At 41.5% G+C, this 9,217-nt stretch overlaps 1 long non-coding RNA gene across 1 annotated transcript; it reads right to left on the reverse strand.

The window, feature by feature from the left end:
• Positions 1-6,722: 6,722 nt before the first annotated feature.
• Positions 6,723-7,911, reverse strand: LOC114553292 (uncharacterized). The gene is made up of 2 exons (XR_003692283.1): positions 7,390-7,911; positions 6,723-7,217 (listed from the first exon to the last, which is right to left on the reverse strand). It is a non-coding gene; the product is annotated as an uncharacterized LOC114553292 (long non-coding RNA).
• Positions 7,912-9,217: the final 1,306 nt, after the last annotated feature.

The raw sequence follows: 9,217 nt of genomic DNA on the forward strand, positions 1-9,217 counted from the left end.
AGCAAAATATAGGCTAACATCGACATCAAATTGTTGTGTTCTTAGTGTAGGCAGGCTACAGGAGGTCACCTCGGACCGACGGTCGGCTGGTTTCCCGTTAACGTTACTCTCTGCAGGAGGAGGTGTTCTCTTACAGCGGGCTGTCAGTCAGTCACTGTTTCAGCTGTTTTTTTTACTAGAAACAAACATGATTACTTAAGATAAACGACTATGTGTGTGTCGTACGGACTACTGAGGCTGTAACTAAATGATAAGTTAGAGAACAGCGGAATATGGAGAACATGAGTGGACTTACGAGGTTACAGCGCTCGGACATTGGTCTCTGATCCATCTCCTCGGTGGGGACAGCATCTCTCAGAAACCCCAACAAAAAACCCAGACAAACTCCTACTGCGACGGTCTCCGCAATCTTTCCTGTCTGCAGTCTTCTCTCTCCTCTGTCTTTGTTTGTGTGTGTGTGTGTGTGTGTGTGTGTGTGTGTGTGTGTGTGTGTGTGTGTCTCTCTCTCTCTTTACCTCCCTCCCTCTTTCTCTCTCTCTCTCTCTCTCTCTCTCTCTCTCTCTGTCTCACTCCCTCTCTCTGGGTTCCCACCTCTCTGTCGCCCTTTCCCTCTCTCTGGCTCCTGCTGAACTGAGCTCAGTATAGCAAAGGAAGTTATAAGGTTACAGTGTAATTAGGCCTATAATAAGATATAAGTTAAGATGCTTTATTGTCATTGCATGTTAAACACAACAACATTTGGTTTGACAGCATTCCACTTAGCTTAGTAGCATATACCGTAAGTACAAAAATAAATAGTAATTTATACTATATCTATAGAAATATAAGGAGTTGTATAGAACTACACTAAGTGTATTTCAGTTACAGAGTGATCAAAACAAAACAAAACCACAGATACATAAATAGTGGCTAAAATTGTGGAAGATTATGTGGGGTTATGTGTTGAGCAGCCTGGGAAAAGTTAGTCTGTGCGAGTATGGTCCGCTGCCTGAAGGGGAGGGTGGTAGAGACTGTCACTACCCGATGTCGAGTGCAGATGTGAGTTGCGCAAGTGTCACTTTGCGAGTCTCACACAGGTAGGTTAGACCAGACAGATTTCACGCAGATCTGTTTTGTTGTTAGCCGCAGAATAAGGAGATACTGTAGGTACATTACATAGCAGCAATTTATTATTTAGGGTAGGGCATCACATTTTCACGGCATGATCCCTGATGTCAGTTCTAGATTAGAGGCTGAAGTAGCCTTCAAGGACATGCTAACAAGAGACTTCTGTAATGTCAATACAATAAAAATGGACCTACATAACGAAGTTTGTTCACTGCTGGCCACAAGTTAGCAATCAAACACAACAACCGCTGTCACTTGAATGTTGTTTTGACCTAACGTTAGCGATCAAACAATCATAGATAGCTAATTGCTTGCAGCCGGACATTATGCTGAAACGTGCGCGGAACACTTTATCGAAGTTGCACAGCATTGGAATGTGTGAGGCTCAGGATTTTGTGGGCAGTTTTTATATATAAATATAACAGGATAGCATTATGCTGCAGCTCGTGTTCTGACTGGAGTCTCCAGATATGAACATATTACACCAGTGTTATCCTCTCTCCATTGGCTCCCTGTTCATGCCAGAGCAGACTTTAAGGTGTTGCTGCTAACCTATAAAATATTACATGGCAGCGCACCGTTGTATCTTAACGACCTAGTGAAACCCTATGTGCCTGCTCGAGCCCTGCGTTCTCAGGGGACGGGTCTTCTGAGTGTCCCAAGGGTTAAAAAGAAGACGGGCCTTTTCTTTCCATGCACCGACGTTGTGGAACATATTACCTGTGAACATCAGGCAGGCTTGTTCTGTTGAGGTTTTTAAAGCAAAGCTAAAGACCCATCTGTTTACTGTTGTGTATGAGGCCTAATTTCTCTGTATGTTTTTCTGAGAGTCCGAGTGTGTGTTATATTTTAGTCATTAGAAATGTTTTTAAACTGCATTTTTTATGCTCTGTACAGCACTTTGACTTGAAAGCGCTTTATAAATAAATGTATTATTATTATTATTATTAATGCCCTGGCAATGGCAATGAGCTTTAATTTTGTATTTGCTTTGATTACATTGTTTAAGTTGAGATTTACACTAAATATTTTAATTAATTGCTACTGTATAAACAAAATGCTGATGTTAAGGGTTTGCAGAACAAATTTTATGGCAGAACATTTAAAATAAAATTGCGCTATATACTACTTTTGAATTAATTATTGGATTTTGTGTCTGACAATGCGATTAATCGCGATTAATCAGGGAAATCATGCGATTAATCGCAATTAAAACGTTTAATCGTTGCCCAGCCCTAAATAAAATACTTGCTGTGACGGTAATAACCAAAAGGTTGAGTCTGATTTTGAAGGAGCTCTGTAGTTTCCCCTCAGGCTCTGACACATTCTTCTGCTTCCATTTCAATGTCAAGTTTTTTCCTGCAGTAGAGAACGGATTTTGTTTTGGACTGAGTTTTGGATTTGTGATATTTGTGTTTTATTTTTGTAAAGAACTTAGTTCTTATGTCTTTCTGCGGGCTACAAGTATGCTCCAGCTGATAGACAACAACTTGTGTGTTGCCAAACCTTTCTGGGTAAAAAGCACTCCAGAATTTCTGTGCCGTGTGCGAGTAGGCGACATAAATACTTTGACGTGTTTGGGTCACAGGGCATACAGAACCAATGTCCCACACCAAACAGAACGTCCTGTACCAAAACGGTGCAGGACAAATACACGTATGGTACAGCCCTATATGAAATAAATAAAGATGGCTATGAAATAAATCCTGAAATATATAAATAAATGTAAATATAAATATACAAATCAGTCAACTTTTTTTCAAAGAACTGCTTTCATTTATTTCTTGGGACTTTTATTTCTCTCTTTTTATAGACCTCCAGTGCTGGGTCTAGCTGCTGCCGTTTTCTTCCAGTAGCACCCAGCTAGCAGCTAACCACTGGCTTGTCGTAGCCCAGTTAGCGCTGGCACTGCTTCGTCTGCAGAGCAGTGATATGCTGATGATGCCACGCTACAAGCTGTAGTTGCTTTGGTCTGGTCTAAATCTATGAGATAACCATGCCTTTTCATTTAAATATAAGAAATGGAATTATAAAGAGTGAAATAAACGTGGCCTGAGAAAATAAAAGTCCCCTATTTACTGAACTACGCCCCCTCTCACAGCTAATGAACTTTATGACGTAGAGTCTTGTGTGAGGTATCATTGAAGCAGGGAGTTCACTTTTCATTGCTGATGATTTGCAGTGTCTGAGTGCCGGGCAAATGCACGGTCGCAAGGAGCGGCGTCTGCCAGTAACCCCGACGGGCGCAGAGGCGCAAGGGCCCGTCCAACGCTGCTTGCAGCTTTAATTATCATTATTATTATTATTAGGATCTCCTGGGCCACCTACATAGTGAGGAAGGAGCAGATCTTTATTTTTAAGATTTTTTTTTGGTCATTTTAGGCCTTTACTTTGACAGGACAGGTGAAGACATGAAAGGGGTAAGATAGGGGGAACAACATGCAGCAAAGGGCCACAGGTCAGAGTGGAACCCACGGCCGCTGCATCTAGGAGTAAAACTCTATATGGGCGTGCCAATTGAGCTATCCGGGCGCCCGAAAGAACTTCCTGATGTTGTACGGATGATCTACAACAGCGGTCTACTGCTGTCTTGTTTGCTAAGATTGACAGGCTATTGTCAAAGGTCCCACCAAGGTTTCTTGTTACTGAGTTTGCATCACCATAATGTTGTCATGTCAATGGACAGGTCTTGAAGCAAGCATCCATTCCTCTGAGGGAACACAGGTTTAGTGTTGTCATTGTTGAGTTTTAGTTGGTGCCCTGACATCCAGAAACATTTCTGGAAAGCATCGCTGCTTGCATCCACCTGAACATCAAATAGGTGAAATGAGAGGAAAAGCTGGGTGTCATCAGCATAGCAGTGGTAGGAGAAGCCATGTGAATGTAATGCAAGTTTACTTGCTGTGCGGTAATCAATAACCACCCAGCACATCTGGGGCCGGGTTGTTTTCCAGCGAAGAAAATCTGCACACAATGCACAAAGAATGGGAGGAATGGGGGATTAATAGGATCCTGGGCCCTTAGGTTAATATGGCCATAGAGTCATTTAAAAATGTAATTTGGCTGGTGTGTGCCTATTCTATGAAGAGTTTAAGACATGGGGTGCCCTGGTAGTTCACCTGTTTGGTATATGTGTTGTCTCATCCAGATATTGTTTTGTTTAATGACAGGCCACTTAATCAGCCTAATAATTGTGATCTATGTAATTGATACTGCAGCCTGTAGGCATGTTTTATTAAATTGATTTTTCTTCTAGGTGGTGACCTGTGTCAATGTGGGTTTTATAAATCCTCAACTCAATTCTCCTATTGTACAATACACATTCTTAAACAATGCACCAATGGAGTTTCAGGCCAGTGCTCACATGGTATTTAAGACATGGTCAGAGAAAGTAGCCCTTTCTTTTCAGAGTAGTAGCCTTTTTTTGTATAAAATGTTTTTCTTGGTGCCAAGCCCACCCATATAATCTGCTGTCTGTGCATTGCTTGTGCTGCTGTATGGGGGGTAAAGACTCAAAGATTGAGGGGTGTTGGGAGGTGGGGTGTGTGTGTGTGTGTGGGGGGGGGGCACAAAAGACTCCTTTGTCTCGGTGAACAGAGAGGTAAAATGAGCCTGTGCCAGTCACCCTAGGTGACTGCCAGGGGTGAACATGGCATTGTGTAGGTCCTGCATCTCCCCCCACACACACACACACACTCTGAATGTAGGTGTGTGTAATGTAGTTGTGAGTGGTGCGTGTGTGTGTCTGTGTGTGTGTGTATGTGTGTGTGTGTTTGTGTGTCTACACAGAGGGACATGGTGTGGCAGGTGGTGATGAGGCTAAACAGAGATGAAACAGGGTTTCACTGTTAAGGATTAAACACATGTTCTCCTAATTTATCGATCATCATTCCAATTCCAATTTTTTTACATATTTTCTGCCATTCCCTCTAGTGGTATCTCTTAATGCCGATTGTTCGATTTTATTTATTATATTTATTTTATTTAGTCCAAGTTTGAATTGAATTTAGTGCGTGGAGCTCACGGCACTCAAATTGTAAAAATTCAGAAGCAACTTAGAAGAAACACTAGCCCCTTTTACACAGCCTGTTCAGGATGGGAGGGACTGTTGTGTTTTGAAGTCTGTGTGAAAGTTACAAAGATGGAACGGGGGACATATTTGTTGCGCCTTTAAGCCGGCAGCTTTGGAAGTCACAGAGCCAAACCGACATGGTGCGGATCAGCTAACACACACAGATGCTGACGCTGTTGTGTTACACGTCACGTCTCTTTTGCTTCCAGAATGCTGGCATGCTATGTGAAATCACACACTGTGTTGCCTTTGCTTGGTTTTGTGTGAATAAACATGCAGTCCTAATGGCGACCATTCATTACGACACTATTCTACCCTACAAAGGCAAAGTGCAGTAACTACGCCAACACTGAAACTTAGAAAAAGTTTCAAAGTTTTCATACAGGCCAGCCAAACATGTTGTAGGTACAATAGTGGTGATACGCTTTTTGGTATACACAACTCAACTCATACTCTCATACTTTCAGACTGGCAAGATCCCTGCTCTGAAAAAGCAGATTGTGGACGATGAGGAGGCCATACCCATTTTCCTTCTTGGTGACCCAGCCTACCTACTTCTGCTGCCTTACTTGATGAAGGAATATTCTTGTGGTGGCTCCACACCTCATGAACAATACTTTGGGCTGTGTTTGTGTAGGGCACGCATGGTCATCGAATGTGCTTTTGGTTGCCTTAAAGCCAGATTTGCTGCCCTGAAAAGGCCTATGGACATTTGCAGGACCTGCCCCATGTAATTTACGCTTGCTTTGTTCTCCATAATTTTTGTGAGGACAGTAAGGAGACTGTGGCTGATCACTCTGTTTCGGGAACAATAAATGTGAAAACGAATTGCAGCCACCAATACAACGCAAGAACTACATCACAGACTGTAATGAGGGGGAAGGAAAGAGAGTGAGAAGAGTACTCACAAAGTACCTTGACCCTTAATAAAAAACTGGCCAAGACTGTGAATAGTTTACTGTATAATTCCATCTTGCTACTTAAATATGAGTAAGCTCTTTGTCTTAAAAATGTAATGACATAATGTAGCTACACTTTCTGACACTTTTTCATTGTCAAGTCAAATTTAAGCAACGTGCAGGTAAATTAAAAGATAAAACTAGATACATACAGAGACTTTTTACTAATTTTGTTAACTTGGAAAACTTTGTGAAAGCTAAGCGTAGCGTAAGCTTTAATGATTATAACTAAATGTAAGATCTTAATTTTTGTTATATTTCAGACTTAACATTTTGTTGGACAATGTTTTCACCTGACAATCAGAATACAGATCACATATTTAAAAGACATAACACAAAATCACACAAAGTCACACTTAACTGTCACTACAAAATACAAAAGACAAATTGTTCAGATAATTGACTCCATTATATATATATATATATATGTGTGTGTGTGTACCTATCAAATAATCTCCTTCAATGTACCAGATCCAGTGCGAAACATATTTTAAGTCTTTCCATAAAACATGTCATCAGTTCCTACCTGCTGCTCTCCTCTGAAATAATGTGTCTAGTGAAAATAAACAAATGACTGCAACCACTTTCAGAAATCTTTCTTTAATTAAAAAGTACAGTTTTTAAAATGTGCAAATATAACATAAAGCTCCCTCCACATGGTCTTGCAGCAGTGCTCTTCTGAATGAAAACATTTCATTTTCTGGGCTGCGTGTAGGTGTGTATTGTCCAGGTTGGTATACAGGCCTATTGGGTGTAGCTGTGTGCTGAAAAGCTGGTGTAGTGGGGTGTGGTGTTGAATGAACATATGACAGCGGGTACCCATGGAATTTTCCGCTGCTGCTGTGGGGGGGTACAAACTGGGGTCTGATCAGCAATTCCCTCATCAGGGAAAAGCCAACCTGTATGGTGCTGGTTATATTTGCAATGTTTGTGTTGATCTGTGTAATTTTCTCTGTGTGGCTTCTTGCTGACTCCTCAGTCAACTCCAACATCCTCCTCTTGATTTTCAGATTCTCCTCTGCTGGGTCAGCCTGAGCTTTCCTCTTTAGTCGGTCTCCTCTGTGGCTATCCAGCTTGGCCTAGAATTAAGTAGAGCAGAACATTACTATTGGGCAAGTTAAGGCCCAAACTAGGTTGTGAATTATGTTCTGAAGCCACAAACCTACATAAACATGCATCTGTCCTAATGCCCACAATGACACGGCACTGTAGCATATAGCTAGCTAGCTAAGCTTGAAATCATGAGCATACCTGGAGCATATCCCGGTGCTGCTTCAAAACTGCAGGAGGAAGTCAGTCGAGGGATTCTGTTGAATTTGGTGATGCAGGCATCTCCTCTGTCGGTGTTGAGGACTGGGACGACAACTCCACCAGGTCACCTGTCTCGATGCTTGAATTAATAGAGCGTGTAGCGGGCGACCCACCCCAGATCTTCTGGCAAAGCTCATAAAATAGCATAACCACCCGTCCTTGGCCACTTCGACGTCCTGTGTCCACGGCTCGTCTGTATTTGCCACTAATATGTTTAGCTTCGTGGTCATGTGGGCTCTCGAAAGTGCCGTGGCCTCGTGAGGGAAGTCCTCTGTTGCCTCCGTCGGACAATGTGCCCGAAACACGTTCGTCAAGTCCATATATTTTATATATATCACGACTCCCATTCAACATTTTCTTGCAATTTACTCGTGTGTGTGTGAGTGTGAGTCGCAGCAGCAGTTTGACTTCACTATTGGTCCACACAACTGATTCCTTGTACTAGCCATTTTTGTTGTGTTATGGTCTCTTCTTCTACTGTCTGTTTGTATACAGCGCGCAAGCTTTATGCGCATGCTCCGCCACTTTTTTGGTGAATTTCTGTAGCAGAAACAGCGCCACCTATAGGCCTGGAATATGAAGTAGCATTTTGAGTCATTTACAAATGGATCTGTTTGGACGCAACTATTCTTGAAACGATGCCAGAGAAGACAGGTGGAAAAAGATTGTTTTGGTACGTGTGGACGTGGCGTCAATCTGCTCAGTTTGTTCCATTGCCCAAATTACCATCTGCTAAAGAAACAGCTGAACTTATGTTGCATCATGTTTTTTTTTAGTGGTATTTTTCATGAAATAAAAAACTTTATCAATTTTAAATTAAAAACTACCTTTTCATTACAAATGAAAAACTGTACCCAAAATGCACTTCAGTTCCTGTAAGTCAGTTACGTAACGTAGGTGTAGTGTAACATTACTAGCTTCAACGTTACCTATGTACGTCTACTAGCTAGCTGAAATAGTTTATTTACTCAAATATGCACAACTGGCTAAAATCAGGGAAACTGTCAGGTGGGATATCTAAAGTTATAAGTCATGAAAGAGGCGCGAGAAAGAGAGACTGAGGAATCGGAGGTGAGAGAAACGGAGAGATGTCAGAGCCAATGGGAGTTGAGCTCCCATCTGTGTGGGTCTTTAATCTAATACATTACCAACAACCATTATTTTAATCACAAATAATGCATTTTTTAAACATTTAATACAAACCCCAATTCCAATGAAGTAGGGACGTTGTGTAAAATGTAAATAAAAACAGAAAACGATTTGCAAATGCTTTTCAACCTATATTCAATTGAATACACTACAAAGACAAGATATTTAATGTTCAAACTGATAAACTTTAATAAAAAGCTTGGACAGGGGCATGTTTACCACTGTGTTACATCACCTTTTCTTTTAACAACACTCAATAAGCGTTTGGGAACTGAGGACACTAATTGTTGAAGCTGTGTAGGTGAAATTCTTTCCCATTCTTGCTTGATGTAGGACTTTAATTGCTCAACATTCCTGGGTCCATGTTGTATTTTGCGCTTCATAATGCGCCACGCATTTTCAATGGGAGACAGGTCTGGACTGCAGGCAGGCCAGTCTAATTAGTCTTTTACTACAAAGCCACGCTGTTGTAATATGTGCAGAATGTGGCTTGTCCTTGCCTTGCTGAAATTAGCAGGGACGTCCCTGAAAAAGAATTTGCTTGGATGGCAGCATATGTTGCTCCAAAACGTGTATGTGTCACATGGCAGAGTTTTGGTTTTTGTGCATGTTTTGGTTA

Source organism: Perca flavescens, chromosome 3, assembly GCF_004354835.1.
Source record: "Perca flavescens isolate YP-PL-M2 chromosome 3, PFLA_1.0, whole genome shotgun sequence".
NCBI lineage: Eukaryota > Metazoa > Chordata > Actinopteri > Perciformes > Percidae > Perca > Perca flavescens.